Consider the following 20277-nt stretch of genomic DNA (forward strand, 5'->3'; position numbering starts at 1 on the left):
TAAATGATAACATAAGATCTGGACTCTTAAAAAAAAGCAAACATCAGTGGTAGCTCATGCCCTACAACTTAGGTTTTATCAACAGGGTACTCCAAAATCAGTTAAGCCAAATTAGTTGACTCACTACATAATTGTTTCAAAGCTAAGTTAGAAGCACACAAGGCATGCTTCTGTGGTTTGACTCTCCAAGATGAAACATGGTATGTAATTAGAAGCAGCTCAACCTCTCCATCAATTTAACTTCTTTTTTATGGCTGTGAGCTGTAGCCGATAGAATATTTTGCTGCATGGTGTGGTGCCATTTAAACATACATTCTGACACCATCAGGACAGACAGCGTTAATGTAGCAATATGACTGACTGAAAACACCAGTACATCATCCAAGTACAAAATGGCTATGTCAGCAAATGAAGCATCGGGGAGAGAGGATGAGTCAAAGAACATTAACCTTGCATTCAATTTGAGTCTTACATCTTTCACTTCCGTGTGTACTTATGGAACCAAAGATCCATAATGGTTAAAAGACAGTGGTAGTGGTGGTGGTGGCGGCGGGTGGGGGGCTGCCTCAGAGAAATAAAAGGAATAGTTGGCAGCTTAATTTCAGGTTTTATGGAATTAATGTTAAATGGACCTTGTGCTGTGCTAGTCGTTTTCCAAAAAAGACATCTAAACATTTTCCATTGGGATGACTGTGCATTTTCACTAATATATGATAGCAAGTGGTAGGAATAATAGAAACAATGGAAATGATAATAACCCTTGCCTCAGAAATGCCCTCCAAGCTGACTTAGGAAAAAAGATCGAAGTGAGTTAAGTGGTTCATTTGTGAAATTGAAGGTGGTTTAAAGAGCAAAGCAATACTTCTAGAATTGATATATGCAATATATAAAGACACAGCATGGGAGAATTTTGGCAGGAGGTGTGCAAATATATTTAAGATACATATATCTTTAATCATCTTTTATATATAATATTTTTAATATATCATATATATTTATATATAATATCTTTGTACAATACCTTTAATACATATTATGTATCTGTATATAATATCTTTAATATATGTGTGTATATATGTTAAAACTATGCTTCCTGAATGTATGCATATTTGAATTACCTATGCATTTTACACAAGCTTCTTTTCTCTGATGAGGTGCTTGGCACGTCTCCTACTTTGACTTCCTAGACACCGACCTCCAGCTGGCAGCAGAAATAGAGAAATGAAAGCATCCAATACTGGTTTGTAAACCAGACCAATGGCCAGTATTGGGACCTCCTTTCTTTCTTCCTTTTTTTTTTTTTAGTTGTTGATGGACTTTTATTTTTATTTATTTATTTATATGCATTGCTGAGACTCAAACTCAGTGCTTCACACATGCTCGGCAAGTGCTTTACCACTGAGCTGCAACCCCAGCCCCCTTTCTTCCCTTCTTGAGCCTATTGGGTATTGTGTGTGTGTTCAGAGTGAAAGAGAGCTGGGTACACACATTGGTATGCCACAGCCTTCTCTACAGACACTCACACACTCTGTACGCATTTCTTGGAAAAGCAAATGAGACTGTTCACTGATCTCTAAGCTGTCATTTCAAAGACACATGGTGGGGAAATTGATCTACAAGTATTAAAGCGTTTTTGGTTTTGTGGCATTAAGTTGACACGAAATGATCCCATATTCTCTTCTAGACCAGACTCTATTAAGTACTTATTTGAATCTATTATAGACACTCATTTCTCTTTGGAGAACCTTTCCAGCTACAGCCAAGTGTGTTACTAGCAACGGAATATGAAAACTTCTACTCACATAAGCTCAAAGCATACAAAAAAGGGAATATTGAGAATTCCTATTTGTAAGTTACATGGATTCCAAGGGTTGAAGAAGGGTGTGTTCCATTCAACTGTGTCGCTGTTTCTGAGACTTACTTTCCAAGTTTGTCATGCACATCAAACTTTGGCTAATGCAATGGTCTTCCATGCTGAGACCATACATGGTATGTTTGGAAAGACATTATTATTCAATAGAAGGAGTTTGGGGAAAGAGTTTATTTTACCTTCCAGAGAGAATTGCTCATAAGAAAAAGGGACTATTTTTGGATTTTTAAAAATTCTATTAATGTCAGCTCTATTGAAACTCTTTGATTTTCTACCCTGTTGCTTAGAAACATTTTATTAAATGTTGTCAGTGCTTCATCTGATCTGATTTAAAATGTGACTTTTATCTGTCACTGTAAAATGAGCTCTTTGCTTTGCTGTTTTCCAGTAACTGTGTTCTAAGTTATTTATACTTATTAAAAATGTTTTATTGACAGAAGGATGATAGATCAGGGTGAGCCAATGTCTGGCTTATCTATTTTAAGGACATTGGGTGGGGGTTGGTATAGCAGAAATTTATAGCAAGCAAAAACAGGAGTGATGAGATTTAAAAAACTTTCTTCACCTTTGACCCTTAGAATCTAAGGGTAGGCAGAATGAAGAATGGTAAGGGTTAAAACTTCTTTACCAAATTCCTGCAGCCATCCCTTCTGCATTCAGTTGCTTATCACCATCACCTGAAATTCCACCATCAGGGATATCCCCTTAATCTTGCTAAGCTATCAGATTCAAACTTACCTGGAGACTTCAGTAATTAGGTAAGTATAAGACCCAGCTGAAGTGAGGTCCATCAGGAAGCACAAAGGGATCAGGAGAGTGGGGATGAAAGGGAGGGTTAAAAAGAGAAAAACAAAGATTACATATTTGGACTCCTCCCCTCCTCCTGCTGCCCCACAGGCCTGGGCCTTAGGCTGGGGAGTAATTGGCTTCCAGAAAAGGGAGAAAAGTCAAACCTACCTCAGCCTACTACTACCTGTGCTTACCATGACACATCCTATGGGGCAAGGCTGGGAAACTGTAAATAGAATAACTGGATTCTATTCTCCTCATGTAGCTCCAATATTTTTTATAGTAGTTGTTTTATAAAATTCATAAAATCCCTAAACGTTGACTCAATTGTATGGATGGTTTTCATTGGTCTCCCCCCGACAGCCCGCACTGCCCCCTCTTTAGATTTATCCTGATTTCCATGAAGAGCTGCTTCATAACAAGGGATTAATTCGTCATTCAGTTAAACCTAACTGTTGGTCTGAGAAAGCACCAAATGTTGTTTATAAAAGTAACACCCATGCTGGGCACAATGGCACACCCCTGGAATCCCAGACTTGGGAGGCTGAGGCAGGAGAAAAAATTTGAGGTCAGTCTCAGCAATTTAGAGAGACTGTCAGCAACTTTGCAGGCCTTTTTATTTTTATTTTAAATGAGACTTTTTTCTTTTTTTAACATTGTTTTTTTAGTTGTGGGTGGACACAAAAACTTTATTTTGCTTTTACTTGGTGCTGAGGATCGAACCCAGGGCCTCACACATACTAGGCAAGCACTCTACTTCAGAGTCACAACCCCAGCCCAACTTTTAATTTTTTTAATTTTAATTTTAATTTTTGGTGGTGGTGGGGTTTGAAACAACTTTTTATTTTTTTATTATTTTTTAAAACATTTATTTTTAGTTATAGGTGGGCACAATATCTTTATTTTATTATTATGTGGTGCTGAGGATCAAACCCAGTGCCAAACGCATGCTAGCGAGCGCTCTACCACTGAGCTATGGCCCCAGCCCACAACTTTATATTTTTTTTTAAATAAAAAAGTCTGGGAATGTAGCTTAGTGGTAAAGTGGTAAAAATGTAGCTTAGTGGTAAAAAACCCTGGGTTCAATCTCCAGGATATTAAAAAAAAAAAAAAGAATCCAGCTCACACCTTCTGAATAAAGCAGCAGCTATTGATATTATAGCTATATTTCTAATTAATACACTTGTATTATGTCTACTAATAGGTATCTTAGGATTGCTATATTAGACCTTGAAGATTATCTCAAATCAATTGAAATTAAAAATCCCTCATATACTCCAACAGATTTTCTCCCTATAGGGAAGGTGGCATTGCTTAACATTGTTATTATTTATTAAATTTTCTCTTTGTAAAAAAAGACTTAAGGCCCAATGGCTTGATGGACTTTTGTGGTTTCTCTGAGTTCTGTGTCCATTTAATCATAAAGGAGTCTGAGATAATGGAGCACAAAGCCAGCAAGACACAAAACTTCCCAACTGGTCACTGCAGTTGTACACCTGTATACACACACACACACACACACACACACACACACACACATTCACATTTAGGTAGTGATTCCTGTTCCTCACGCTCCCTGATAGAGAAAAGGCATCCTCATGTTATCACTATGGATTTGACCATTTCAACTGTAGCACTGTGCGTAATAGGTAATGCTCAATATTTCAGAATCTCTTACCCTGCTGGGTGATTGGCTTTAGCTTCGGAGTCCAAGACTTAAAATAATAAACAGTGGCTTTGTCTGACACCAAGGAAAAGCACATTACTATAACACAGAGGAGATCAGACCACCTTAAAGTTTCACGTTTCATGGGTAAACTGACAAGGCTCAGGGAAGGGAATTTCATTTATTAGAGGATTTTAACTGAGAGCTGCTAAAAAGGGGCATGAGCTAAAAAAAAATATATTCAAATTGATCATAATTTGATTATGTCAATATCACTTCCAAAAACGAATAGGTTTTAGCCATGATTCAGGCAGCAAAAGCTAATAATAACACTGTGTGGAATTACTATTTTTGCCCATATGCATCTGAGTGGTTGAAGCAATCTCATTGTATGATTAGGCACAAGTCCAATCTATGACAAATACTGTGGTCTAAAATAGTTACATGGGAAACCATTGGAAATGTATTTTACCTCTGAGAGCTTTCAACCTGGTGAATCAGTACATTTTACCCTGTTATTCTATGTTTATATACTTCACTGGAAAACAAAAAGCATGTTTCCAACATTTTACATTGATGGTCATAATTGAGGTTGATAATGCTTTATACTTGTAATATTCTGAGGAGCTCATGACGATTGAGTGTTGTATGTTCCCCCATCTTAAGGCAGCTATTCTTAAGAAGTAGGAGATGATGGCAAGATTCTATTTCCAGACAAAACGTGGACCATTTAAGTGGAAAGATACTTATAAATAATAAATCTGTAGGTAGGTGAGATATGAAATCCTGCCTCACTGTAAAACATTGCTTTATGTATGGACAACTCTCAACTTGTAAATTCCATGAATGGTCAAAATGTGCAGAAGCAGGTACTCTTGAGTTTCCTTTCTTTACTTCTGTCAGGTTCTGTGCCCTTAGACTTAGTAGCCTGCAAAGTAATTGTTGTTTGACAGCACTGGTGAGATGGCTTGCTTATGTGGCCTAACCTACTGAAGATGGATGGAGGTTTCAAATCTGGCAGAGACTTATGGAAATTTTTTTTCTCCTTCACAGCAACTGAAGTGGACAAAATGTTAGGTTATTTTGTCTAGAAGGAAAAATGTATATATACATTTTAATGTGTCCAAAGCTGTAGGGTTACAAGAACACAGCAGAAAGTCAGTGGAATAAAATAAATCCCCCGTGTACCCTAGCAGAGGTTTCCTTATATAAGGAGCATTCTGTTACTTAGTAGAATCTCACTCTGTCATTATTTATTAAATTCTATCTCTTAAAAAAAAGAGAGAGAGAGAAAGAAAAGAAAGAAAGACTAAGACACAATGGCCTGATGGACTTTGGTGGTTTCACTGTGTTTTGCATCTGTTTAATCATAAAGGAATCTGAGATAATTGAGCACAAATCCAATTAACATGGCCTACTTCTTTCATTTATTTAATCAAAATTAATTTATTGTGAGCTGATATGAACCCTAACACCTGAGCATGCATAGACACCCAAAGTTCACCTCTTGACAATGCTGAAAGTCAGACTTACGGACAGATTCAGTATGCTAACTGCAGCACAGAGATAATCAAAGGAGGTGGGGCAGATTAGGAAAGAAGGCCAAGGATTCCAGAGGTGATGCAGAATGAAGAGCAGTTAGGTAGGAATTTGTGGGGGAGGGCTCAAAAGAAAAGGGAGAAGAAAGGCATTCCAATAAAGGGATTCTCTTAAGCAAAGACACAAAAGGAACACGCAGGGAATTACTTGTTTTTCTTGAAGCATAAAACTGATAAGGAATAGCAATGCTTAAGGCTGGGGAGAGAGAGAGGCTTGATGAGACTGAGACTGGATGGGGAAGGAGATGTGAGGGCAGCATAGTTCTTGGATGCATTGTAATGGCCAGGGTTTCAAGTAGAGAAAAAAAATCATGGCAAATGAGGAAATTGGTAGATCTTCCTGTGAACAAGTTGGAGAACCAATTTGAAAGGTACAAGATTATAAGCAGTGAGCTAAGAGAAAGAGGGAGGGGGGCTACACTTAGGATATAAAAGGAAAAGGAAAAGGTGTGAGGTTGGCCCTGATGCAAAAGCATGGCTTCCTGGAATGAGAAGGTTTGCAATGATTCACTGCCTTCAGGTCATTTCCAAATGTTTAATTTTATGGAATTGTCTGGGGTGGGGAATATATCTTGAGATGAGATTGACATGTGTACCAATCAAAATTGTTAGAAGTAAGAAACAGAAACGAATGCTGGATAATTTCACCATAGAGTTTATTAATAGATATTGGATAGCTCATAGACTTTCTAAGGATGGCCAAATAGCCACAAATAGCCAGGCTTAGAGGCTTAGGGACTGCTCAGCCTGTCTTGTGGTAAGTTTAAAACATGTCTGAAAATTCATACATATACAAACACAAATACATACATCTGCATATATTCATATATGTATATATATTTGGTAACATAAAATATATATTTTGTGCATCATAATTATACATAATAGTGAGATTCAGTATGTCATATTCATTCATTTATGCACATAGCATAATTTGATCAGTTTAATTCTCCACTACCTTTCCTTTTTCTTCCTTCTTAAAACTTGTCTTGTCAAGTTTTAAGGGATGGCTGCCAATTCTTTGACACACTTACTATTAAGAATTGGCATCTATGTCCCTTCTCCTTGAATTGGGTGGGCTTGTTCCTGATTTGAAAAATAGAACATGGCAGAAATAATGCTCTGTAACTTCTAGGTTAGGTCTTGGAGCCCTGAGCTACCATGTGCAAGGTCCAGCTTCCCCAGTGTTGCAGAAATCACATAGAGAACTATGTTCCATGAATTCTTAATTTTTGACTCATCTCCCCCCAGCCTCAGACACGTAAATGAAGAAACCTCCATATAATTCCAATCCCCAGATTTTAGAGTTATCCCCAGACAGTTTAGAATCCCATCCAAAAGGTCATCCTCATTGGGCTCTGCCCAATTTCCTGACCTACAGAATCTGTGAATATCATAACACTGTTGTTAGAGTGTGGTTTCTTTGTATAGCGATAGGAAACCAGAACACCGCACTGCCTCAGGGGCTGGCTACAGACCCTGCAGCTAGTCCCACTATAACCACATATGCCAGCCCAGATGACAGAACCTTGACCACTGCTGGCCCAGGAGCAATGGAGGTGCTGCCAATCCACCCCCGTAGGAGAATGGATGCTGCATGGCCCCTGCTTCCCAGGTCACCGTCCTCCTATTTAACTTCTGAGGAGGATGTGTTTTATTTGTGGAGCCACGTCGGAGCTGCAAGGGAAACTGGTAGAATATTTGGCATTCTCAGCTTCCAGAGTGAGAAACAGGCTCTGTCTCATGGGAGGGAGGATTTCTCAAACATGGGAAAGGGTTTTAGATACCGAGCTGCCTAAAAAGAGTAGCAAATGTCCATCACAAGGTGCACTGCCAAAGCCAGTGTGGAAATGGGCACCACTCCTGGCAAGACTCTTTAGATGGCACAGACTGAAGACAGGGGTACACAGCGATGGGGTTCTAGGAAGGAGGTGCTATCCCCTACTGGGGCCAGTGTAACGAAGACTTCAGGGTTCTTATCCCACGCCATCTTGTTTCAATCCCTAGACTTTAACTAGTACTTAAGTTTTCCTCATTTTTCAGATTTTCTAGGTCATGCCATTCCCATGACAAAAATTTTCCAAAAGGTTGCTCATCTCAAATTAAAGGCTCAGTTGTTACAGTGCTGACCAGCCTCTCCCCACCCCTGCCTTATCTCCTGCTGCTTCTCTCTCCCTAACTCACAGTGGATTCTTGATTTCTTGGGAAACTCCAAGAGTTCTCCTCTCTAGGGATTTTTAATTTATTCCTATTGTGGAGGCCTTCATAATAAGACACTATATATGAAATAGGGATATGCCCCCTTCCACCATCCTTTTCTCTTTACCCTGCATCCTTATTGGCCCCAGCACTTATCACCAACCAGTGTACTAGGTATTTATCTATTTGCTTATTGTCTGTTTTCTCCTCCTAGAATATTAGCTACTTGAGGGAAGGGAATTTTTTTCCGCCCCCAGGCACAGTATCTCTAGTGCCAAAGCAGTGAGTAAATACTTATTGGCTGTGTTTAAGACTTGTTAGCCTTAATGCCTTTGTTCTGATGCAACTGGTTATTATTGTAAAATAAGGTCTTGGCCTGTGGCCAACCTGGGAGGTTTCTGTGTGGATGCATACAAGGGCTCTACTAATGATTTCTAAACATGTTTATGTGCGTTGTGTGTGAGGTGAAGAAGAGACACACGCCCACGAAAGGTTATGCCTTTTTTCTTATTATAAATCTCTATACCATTATACTGATTTATTTTTCTTCATAGCACTTATCACTTTCTATCTTCTTTCATTGGTTATCTGTTAACTGTCAATATTGACTAGATCATAAGCTCCAAAAGGGCAGGGACTCTACCTTGTTTACTCTTGCCTTTCCAACAACCAGAATGTTACCTAGCATGTACATAAGTAAGCAACCAACAACATTCTTTGAATAAATAACAATTTTATTCATGATCAATATTATCATTTGCTATAGCAGTATACATATATACTCTCTCTCTCTCTCTCTCTATATATATATATGTATTCTCTCTCTATATATATATATGTTTAAAACATGTCTGAAATATATATTTAATATTTATACATTAAAATATATAATAATAAATATATTTCATATTTTAAATTATGAATATATAAATATATAAAATGATATAAATATAATATATTTATATTTATAAATATAAAAAATAATAAATATATTTCATATTTATTTGCAGGAATGTGGATAGAGGAGAATGGACAACAGTGCAACCAAAATAGAACAAGGTGCCCTTGACCCCTGGGCTATGATAGCGCTTGCATAAGGCACAATGAATTGAGAATCCAGAATGGAGTTCTATCAATTCTCTGGGTAAAGAAAGATGGATGATCAATTGGATTTAGATATTTTGGCATGACTTTGTCAAGGTGCTTACATTGCCTTGTGATGGGAAATACACAAATCAAATAAATTTGCACATCAAAAATACCACATGCATTGTCGACATGGGGATACTAGGCTCTGCTGTGTGTATAATAATTCTCTTACCCAAACTTTAGCCATGTATCAGCCAGTCCTGGAGGTATGACAAATGGGAATGAAAATTGGATTCATGCATAAATACTTCATGAATCTGAGATGGATGGACTCAAACAAACTCAAGATGGTCTAATTTATCAGGATGCTTTTATCAAGCAAGTGTAAATGGAATGTTACAGGAGACAAGGGCAGCAGTTCTTTGGGCTTCAGAAGCTGTATTTCTGTTCTAAACCACACCATCATGATTATTATCATTCAAGATGAAAATCAATGATTCCGTTTTCTGACAGCGGTGGTTGTTCGTTGTTCCCAGGAACTGCCTTCTCTCTTCCCTCAAGAGGGCATTTAGAATTTACAGCTTTCTCCCTCGCCTTGTTTATTGTGTCCTGTTTATTCGCAGAGTGGCTGGTGATCCCGTGCCAGTTTGGCAGCATTAGGAGGGTTTGCTCTCACATTCTCTCAAGAATAATCCTTAGCTCTCTGGTGGCTTAGAATTCCCTTCCAAATGATGACTGCGGCTGGAGAGGCCAAGAACTTTGTGCCAATCAATCCTAGTTTCTATGGCTACGAAAGTCCCCTGAAACAGTGACAGATAATAAGGGCAGATTGTTCTTTATTTCTGAATTCATTGATATAAAATGTTTTTTAAAAATCCATACTCTAAATTTATTCTCATGCTGATTCTCTCTTTCTCTCTGTCTCTCTCTCCCTGTGTGTGTGTGTGTGTGTGTGTGTGTGTGTGTGTGTCTTTCTCCTACCATTGGGATTATAGCAAATACCACTGGTTAGTCCCCAACTAAATTTATCTCTACTGTCTTCTTTTCTAATGTAATCCTGATTTTTTCATACCTCTCAGTAGCTATTGATTTCCGGGAGAAGATTGACCCTAATCACAGGGTGTTTATTCCTGTGACTGATTTTGGGATGGGTATTTTGCTCTGTCCGGGTAATGAGATGTGAGGGGAAGTCTACAAGGTGTACTTATGAGACATTTCCCTTCCCCAAAATAAAACAAGACAAACAAATCAACAAGAACAAAAAGAAATAGCCCTCTCATATTTTCTATTTCCAAATGGCCTGAATGAACAGGTGATGGGCAGTTGCCTTTGCTATGTGGAGGTTCTCAGGAAATCTAGTTGAAGGAACAGGGAGCAAATGGGACTGTCCAAGACTAGAGAAATCCTTGGTACTTAATTATGCTGATGATTTAACCAGGCTTGGAACCTCTTCACCTCCAGAGTTCCTATACAAGATTTTAAAAAATCCTAATATGTTTAAATCTATTTGAGTTGGGTTTTCTCCTACGGACAGTCTAATTTCTCCTAATTCAGCTATTTTCTTTCTATATGTTTGCCCAACATGTCTCTGTAATTCTTCTCTCTTTGCTGGCTTGGGAACTTTTGAACAACACTAAGACTTTCTAGTAATTTCTATGCCACAATATCAAAGATGGCAAGTCTGTATTTCCAAGAGGAGGCTATTAAATCTATTTTTCAGTGCTAGAAAATTCAGTGTTTTTGTATTGTATTTTTAATATATAAAATTTCATTTCATATTTTCATTATCTCAGTAGGTTTTTAAAAGCCTGTCATGTGAGGGAGTCCAGGGAGAAGATATTTCACAATCCCAAATATACTGAGAGAAAAAACACTATTGCCAAATTGCATGTATATGTGTGTGCGTGCGTGCGTGCGTGCGTGCGTGCGTGCGTGCGTGTGTGTGTGTGTGTATAAATTTTAAGTAGCCAAGATGGATTTCTCAAAATCAGAACCAATGAATTGTCATTGTTCTATGTGTTTCCTCATCTTTGTGTTCTCCTCCCTATTTCTGCTAATGTCACTCACATTCTTAGTCATCTAGGCTTAAAATCCCTTAGTGTGTTTTTGGCTCCTCTCCCTCTTTGCTCTGGAAACCATCTGTTGAAAGCCCCTGATGATGCCTTCTTAGAAATGTCTCTTACATCCCCTCTTTTGCTCTGCGGAGTTCAGACCCTCATCAATAAACTGTAACTCTTGTAGTTCCAGGAACTTAAAAAAAAAAAAAAGTCCCCTGAACTGCTGTCTGCGCCTCCATTTTCTCTCCATCCATCTCTCCAAAGCAGGGCCTCTCATGTTCGCCCTCTCCTTAGTGAGGCTGTGTTGCTCAAAGACACAACCAGAAAAGGCATTGGGGTCCTGCGAGCTGGCTCTTGTGAACCTTCTAATCTCCAGTCTCCCTGCTGCCTGTCCTGCATTCTATGTTCTAGCCTATGAGTAACCTTTGCCCTTTATTGCCTTGACCACTTATCCCACATTGAATCTCTTTCTTGGAAAGTCTTTCTTCCTTTCCTTTATCTGTTCACAAGCGAGAGCCCTTCACGGATTATTTAAAATTTTCTTCTCAAAGTTCTCCTTGTTTCTTCCAGTCAAAAGTATTCTGTTTCTCCCTTGAATTTCACTAGGATCTTATCTCTTTATCAATGAAGGCATTTACTACTTTTTACCATCTTTAACAGTCACTGACTACTATCTTACATAGGATACAAAAACATGGTGTCAAATATGAATGGTCAACAAATATATGAAATAGTGTTCAACATCACTAGCAATTAGAGAAATGAAAATTTAAATGACACTGAGATTTTATCTCACTCCAGTCAGAATGACAATTATCAAGAATACAAGTAACAATAAATGTTGGTCAGGATGTGGGGGAAAATGTACACTCGTACATTGATGGTGGGACTTCGAATTGGTGCAACCACTCTGGAAAGAAGTATAGAGATTCTTTAGACATTTGGAATGTACCTCCATTTGACCCAGTTATCCCACTCCTTGGCAAATATCCAAAGGACTTCAAATCACCATATTATAGTGATGCAGTCACATTAATGTTCACAGCAGCTCAATTCACAATAGGTAAGCTATGGAACCAGCCTAGGTGCCCTTCAAAAGATGAAAGGATAAAGAAAATATGGTATATATACATAATGAAATATTAACCATCCATAAAGAAGAATGAAATGATGACATTTGTTGGTAAATAGATGGAACTGGAGATCAACATGCTAAGTGAAATAAGCCAATCCCCCAAAGCTGAAGGCCAAATGTTCTCTCTGATATGCAGATACTGACTCACAATAGGTGGGGAGTGAAGAGTCACTGGATTGGACAAGGGGAGTCAGGGGACAGGAGGGAGGATGGGACTAGGAAATACAGTAGAATGAATCAGACATCACTTTCCTGCGTTCACATATGAAAACACGAGCAATGTAACTCCACATCATGTAGAACCACAAGAATGGGAAGTTATACTCCATGTATGATATATGTATGATATGTCAAAATACATTCTCCTGTCATATACAACTAAAAAGAACAAATAAAAAATTAGATTAAATTTTATAAACTAAACAAACAAACAACAACAACAACAACAAAAAACCATGGTGTCCTTGAGGCCAGCAACCATTTTTCTATTCTCCTTGGAGACTATATCACAAACACCCAAAACATAAAGTTGAATTACTGAAGAGTGACTGGCTGTCTGTTAGATATTAGATCTTCTGTGCATTGAAACCTTATCATCCTCTGATTAAATTAAATGTAATAAAATTTTGGAATGAAAGGGAAATCATTTGTTTTAGCAGGTTAGTCAGAGACCACCTGAGGGAGAAGGCTTTAAGGGGTGATGAATTCAGAATCATGTCAACTGCAAAATAGGATTGATTTCTTAATTACATATTCCAGAAATATTCTTAATGTGAAAAAGATTTTGAAAAACCAACAAATGCTTCAAGATTATTTTCTAAGTCTATAAGTCCTTTGTGGGTTTTCATCTGATGATTATTACTTGAACTTTACAAACAAAAAGTCAGATTATTTTGCTTTACTGAACACTACCACTTCTTGATGAGCCAAGAATGTATATGTACTATTATCAAGAGTACACAAACTTTTACAAGAACAAAGTCATTTTTCCCCCTTGGCTGACTTATCAAGGTTAGGGCATGGTTGTTCCTTTTCAGGAATCCTGATGAGCCACAGGATTATCTAGTTATCAGTTAACACAGGGAGTTCTATTGAACCTCAGGAATCTTGAATCAGCTGCTCTTCAGATAAACAGTCCAACACACTTAGGTATGCAGGAATTCTGAGATATTTATAGAATTACTCTTCACATATCCCCCCCCCCCCCCCCCCCCCCCCCCGCCTTTTTAAACCAGGGATTGAAACCAAGGGCACTTAACCACGGATCCGCATCCCCAGCCCTTTTTATTTTTTATTTTGGACAGAGTCTCCCTAAATTGCTTAGGGACTTACTGAGTTGCTGAGGCTCACTTTGAACTTGCAATCCTCCTGCCTTAGCCTCCTGAGATACTAGAATTACAGGCATGTGCCACCATGCCTGGCTTCACATTTTCTTATCTTTAATTTTTTCCCCATCTGATTATCTTAAATTTAATACACAGTGTAAAACAGAAGTAAACACAGAGATTATTAGATTAGAAAAATATCATATTCATTTCCATGAAGATAGTGCTTACTGGGGAAAAGAAGATAATAAACTCTATACTGCAGTAGAATTTGTTCTGACTCAGTTAGTTTAAGGACAGATTATAAAATACACACTTTCGTAACTGGTAAAAGTAAGTTTCAGAATATTTACCACGAACAATTAAGATTTTATTTACACAGTATTTTGAGGACATTGAAAAACAAGAGGGCCAACTTTCTGCCTCTATCTGGATCTCACAGGTCCTTTATTAGGTGGTTATAAAGAAGTCAAGAGGTGCTCAGAGAAACTCAGTAAATAAGTCAGCTGAAGTTATTTGCAAAGAGAGTTCAGAAAGATTTCTACCACTTAGTTAAACAGTACCTAGAGTCCAGCTTCTCATGATTGTGCAAATGCTGGAAATGAGGGATTACGGTGCAGTTGCTGTTACATAAGGCAGCAGCAGCTGGGCCTCACTGCCAGACACCAGGTCAGTGGGGAGCTCCGGGATCCAGGGCCATTCTCAGATTTGTGAGGCAGTGATTTTAGAGCTCAGCCATTCAGGAGAGCATGACACAGAAGCTACAAATGAATTTTGGCAGGAATAAGTTTGGAATGTGGCTCTGAGTCCCATCCTCACCATGGCCTCTAGACTGTTATTAAACTTCAGGAAAGAAGAGTAGTGTTAGAGTAAGACAGAGAACTAGCTGCTTTGGTTTTGAGGGTATTCTGTCTGCATGGTGTCAAGGAGGATGTGAGGGGGATAGGTATATTTTCATGGTTGCAGATGTCATTTTTGCCATTGGAAGATCTCTGTGTGTCACCTGGTGGTGTGATTCTGCCATCAGAAGACCAGCCCTCTCGATTTTTCCATAGTTACTACTTCTGAGAATGATCAGAAAGGATCCTGAGCTTCTTTGCCAGTGGAGTGCTGTGTTGTATGTAGGGAAGGGTGCAGGAAGGAGGGCACATGGGTGTGTAAGCAGTTTGTCACATAGGGAAGCAATTCCTGACCTAGTATCTTGAGGCCTCTAAGATGAGTTTGATTTGCGTCCTGAAGAACAAGGGTGAACAGACAATGTTCTGATGGTGGTGACAATGGCAGGTCCATGGCAGTGGAGGGTGGCCTTAAAAGGAGGGAGGGAAAATTGCCTTGTGAAGTGCAAGGATCAGGATGGCAAAGAGCAGTCAGGTTAGTGAAAATGAATCAGGCCTGACCATTTTGACATTTGGAAAGAAAGGCGGAATTAAGGAGGTATACATGTTTATCTTTCAGTGACCCTTATAAAATAAGGGGGGAAGTGAATCCCCTTTCAAATATTAATTGAAAACAATTAATATTTGGGTATTTTATGTATGTTGTGTATGTGTATGGTGACCAAAAATGTCTGAAAGCGACCAGAGATATTCAGGGCTGTGATGGTTAATCGTGGTTGTCAACTTGACTGGATTGAGAGATGCCTAGACACTTGGTAAAGCACAGTTATAGGTGTGTCTGTGAGTGTGTTTCCAGGGACAGTTGACATGTGTCAGCGAACTGAGGGAGGAGACCCACCCTGAATGTGGGTGGCACTGTCCAGTAGACTGGGGGCCCAGATGCAACCGAAAAGTGGAGGCAGGAAGCTCCCCTGTGCAAGCACGAGTCTTCTTGAGCAGTATGGGTGTTTCCTGCTGGCCTCAACTTGTAGACACCAGACTCCAGTTTCTTCAGCCTTTGAACGTGGACATATACTAGTGACTCTCCAGGGAGTTTCCACACCTTCAGCACCGAACTGGGCCTGCACATTGGTTCCTCTTATTTTGAGGCTCTAGCTTCTTGGACTGAGCAGCTACTGGCTTGCCTGACCCTTCAGCCTGCAGATGGCCATTGTGCAAATATCCAGCCTTTGACTGTGTGCACCGGTCTAACAAATCTCCTCTTATAAGTACATATGCATTCTATTTGTTCTGTTCTTCTAAAGAACCCTGACAGTACAATGGCAGAAATATGAGAACCAGTAAAAAGTCAATATCTCCTGAAGTGTATGTTTGCTTATGTAAATTCAAGTACCAGTCTACCCGTAAGCATCTGGCTAACCTTTAGGCCAGAGGAAAACAAGGTGTTCACTACCCAGGAGCCTGGTAACTGGTCTAAGCTTCCCTGTGACAAGACCAAGATGCAGAGGCACAGAAAGACAAAGGGAAACCAGACTCTGGTTTCTCTGAGGATGAAGGGTGACTTCTTGGAACAATGAAGTTGCAGCAAGTGGCAGAAATCCTCCCTCTCTCCAGAAATGGTGTGAATGAATGGTAGCCCTTCCCAGATGCAGGCATGGGCTGGGAAAAGCAAATGTATGGGAGCTACAAAAAAAGTGCATTATCAGGTTGTCACAGTCAATACACACACAAATGGGTGTATCAAGCCATTTAACTTTTTACTTTATCCAGCCTCAATCTTGAAACAATTCCCTCACTTCATGAGTCATATTTTCCTGCTCCTACAACAAGGAGATTCACAGGCAGCGCTGTCCTAAAAGCAAATCAGGAAAGATAAACACACCTTCCTATTTAGGAAAGGAAAAATTAAGCTCTTTACTGCTCGTGGGCGAGTTTTCATTTGGGGAAATTTTACCTTGGTGAAGATTATAGAAAAGGCAACATAGGTTCCAGAGACCGAATTGGCCAATTGTCCTTCACTAGAATTCTTTTTGTTTGTTTCTTTTGAGGGAAAAGAAACTTGGAATTAAGCCAGGGCACCACTCTGCACAGTTCTTGTGTTCACCTATACCAGGGGTGCATTTACTGTCCCCACCAATATCTACACTATAGAAAGGAGGTGGTTTTATTCACCTGATCCTCCAGTGACTGTTAAGTGCTTGCAGAGAACATGACATGTAATGGCCTAGAAGTAATTTTAATGTCACAATTTATTTCTCGTGAATTCACCACAGATTTCTTACTGTAGAAAATTGTCTCACCACGATAGAACTAGAGTGGACAAAAGCCTTTTCAAATATTGGGTTAAAGTGACAAAGAAAAGAAAATGGGGGAAAAATTTTAAAGTTATATTCTGTTCTTGAATAAAATGAATCTACCAAGAAAAATCATTGTCTTAGACTGTTTGGACTGCTGTAACAACAATACCACAGACTGGATGGCTTATAAACAACAGAAATCTATTTCTTACAATTCTGGATACTGGGAAGTCCAAGATCAAGATTACAGAAGATTTAGTGTTTGGGAGGGTCTGCTTTCTCATAGATGGCACCTTCTCACTTTGTCCTTATGCATTGAAAGGAGCAAATGAACTCTCTTGGCCCATCCCCCCTTATTTTTTTTTATACTGGGGATTGAATCCAGGGAAATTAAATTGCTGAGCCACAACCCCAGCCCTTTAATTTTTTATTCTGAGACGGGGTCTCACTAAGTTGTTGAGGGTCTCCCTAAGTTGCCAAGGCTAGCTTTGAACTTGCCACTCTCCTGCCTCAGCCTCTAAGGTTGCTGGAATCACAGGTGTGGACCATGGTGCCCGGACCTTGGGCCTCTTATAAGGGTTCCACCCTTACAACCTAATTACCTTCTAAAGGCCACACCTCCAAATACGATTGCACTGTTTTAGTTTTCAACGTATGAATTTTAGGGGGACAGAAACATGGACTGAAGCACCCATCTTGGGAATGAGGCTCTGTACAAGAATGGTTTCAGATTTAAAGAGATTCTTCAAAATGTACTTTTTGGGCCAGTGGTGGAGCTCAGTGGTGGAGCTCAGTGGTAGATCTCAGTGGTAGAGCACTTGCCCAGCATACACGAGACCCTGGGTTCCATTTCTAGCACAAAGAAAAAAATGTACTTTTTAATCTTTCATTAGAACCACATGTCTAATTTAATTCCTAATAAATCCTAATTAGCTGCAAGATACACCTTTTTTGTTTAATTAATACTTAGTAAATGCCAGTAGTCTTTAGGGTTTCCTGGGAAGCACTATGCAGATATGGATGTGATACTGGTCTTTACAGAGCTCAAAGTCTGGTCCATGCAGAATCTGTATGGACTTGCTTTCATGGTCTTGGGAAAACTATTTCTGTTTCTTGAGTTAAAGTACCTGTAAGACAGGGAAGAAGAAGAGTGAGTACTTGGAGGGGAACCAATGAAAAGGCTTAGGGTTTACCCACTTTTCTAAATATTCTTTGATACTAAAAAATTTTAAAATGGGCCAGGATATTTACCTCCTGCTGCTATTGATGAGTAGAAACAATCTTCTAGGACTGTGAAATGCATCATATGAAGAGAAAACAGAAATAAAATTTAGAATAAAAACAGGAAATCAAACATCATAGTTGAAGTATCGAATGGATTTTTGTGTTTAATCTGAATTTTGAGTGGAATATATAGATGTTACTGATGCTGTGATTATAAAGAACCTTTTGAACCTGATGAAAACAAAGAATCTTAATTAATTCATCATATTCAAAATAAATGAGCATTTGGATGATGCCATTCCACCAAAGTCTGCCTTTCACTATTAGTGGGAATTATTTTTCAAAAATGATTTGACAATTTTATTTTTAAAACAGAACACTAATTAACTTAGATCCAAATGCTTTAAGCGTTGAAGAGACAACCATGAGTAAGACTGAAGAAATTTCTTAACTAGAAATTATGTAATGAGTAAAATATTTTGTGATTTTAGTAATTAATTTACATATGCCTATGCACTTACCATATGCCATATTTTACCAATTCGTTGATATCTGGCGTGGCTGGTCCTGGGTGACAATATGAAAGAATTGCTTTTCAATTTTCTCATGACTCCAGTGGACAGGCTTCCAGGAAGCCAGCACTCATGGTATTTTCTGGCCACTCAGGACCTCCACCCAGTCCAGTCCTGCGGATATGCTGGGAGACAACATTTCTCCCCTCCTCTGCCCTCTTCAATAGTCGTGTCTCTCTAGGTGCTCACATTTCAGTGAGTCAGGTAGAGAATTAACGTGAAACCAATTCATACTAGGAACTAAGGATTCCTGACAAGAGTTAATGATGATCACAGGCCTAGGACATTTGTATAATACAAATATTACTCAGAGGAATGAATCCTTCATTGTGGCATTTCAAGGGCTTTGAATGAGGACCTTTGCAGACTCATCCAGTGATTCTGTGCAGGAATAGGCCCCCTGCACTTTCCTTGGGTTTGGATCAGGCCTCTTTTCTCTCAACACCGTGACCAGTTGTCTTAATTTTAGTACTTGGCAATTGGCATTAGGGTCTTACTGAGACCTGTAATGCTTTCTTAATGTAATATCACAATTGATAGATATCTCATTATTGCCATGATGCAGTACAGTTAAAGTTAGATCTTGTCTTATTCACGGACAAGAATGTGAGGGAAACATAGGACCACCAGAGTCACAGAGGTTGTTTGTGTTTCTGCCCATGATTTTTTTTTTTTTTTTAATACTGGAGATTTAACCAAGGGGTGTTTTACCCAGTCCTTTACAGCCTCCCCAGTCTCTGGGATTATACAGCCATGTGCCACAGCTACCAGCTACCCGAGATTTTTTTTTCTTCCATTCTGTAAGCCTCAGGTGTAGGACTTTAGAGCAGTGGTGAGTACTAGACATTTTGGATCCAGGAGTAATCTTCTTTCCTTGAGACTTGGGACTTGGTTAGACATGTAGAAACTATGTCTTTCTTCTATATTCTGCCTGTCTTGGCTGCAAGGGCAATTTAGGGTATGAACCGGCTGTTCCAGAGTTCCTAAACTATGACCTAATGCTACCTCGGATTCAAGGCCTCTCAAGAATTCTCTAGGATTTCAAGTGTGTGAGGGTCCCCTCTCTTCTGCAAACTACCCCAGTCTTCATCGTACAAGCCGTTCTAAAGTGCTGGGAAATCAAGCTCCAAGAAATGGATAAATTGGCACATATTTTTATGGAAAATCATACTTATTACAGTTGGTTCCAAATAAGTTCCACTTGTCTAATTAAGCAGATTACTGATTTTAGAAAGTGTGTTCTGTGCAGACCAATGTCTATAACAGTGTCATTCACAATAGCCAAGTTATGACACCAGACCAGGTGCCTGTCAACAGATGTACAGATAAAGAAATGTGGTACATACACATGATGGAGTTTTATTCAACCATAAAAGCCATAAATGAAACTATGGCATTTGCTGGTTAATAGGTGGAACTGGAGAATATCATGCTAAGTGAAATAAGCCAGGTTCAGAAAGCCAAGGCTCAAATGTCTTCTGTCATGTGTGGAGAGAGGAAATTTTTTAAAAAGGGATCTGTTATGGCTTGGATATAAGGTGTCCCCTAAAAGCTCACATTGAAGACAATGCAAGAAGGTTTGGAGGAGAAATGACTGTGTCACAGCATAATCTAATCAGC

The sequence above is a fragment of the Callospermophilus lateralis genome, chromosome 4 (genome assembly GCF_048772815.1).
Source record: "Callospermophilus lateralis isolate mCalLat2 chromosome 4, mCalLat2.hap1, whole genome shotgun sequence".
Classification (NCBI taxonomy): Eukaryota; Metazoa; Chordata; class Mammalia; order Rodentia; family Sciuridae; genus Callospermophilus; species Callospermophilus lateralis.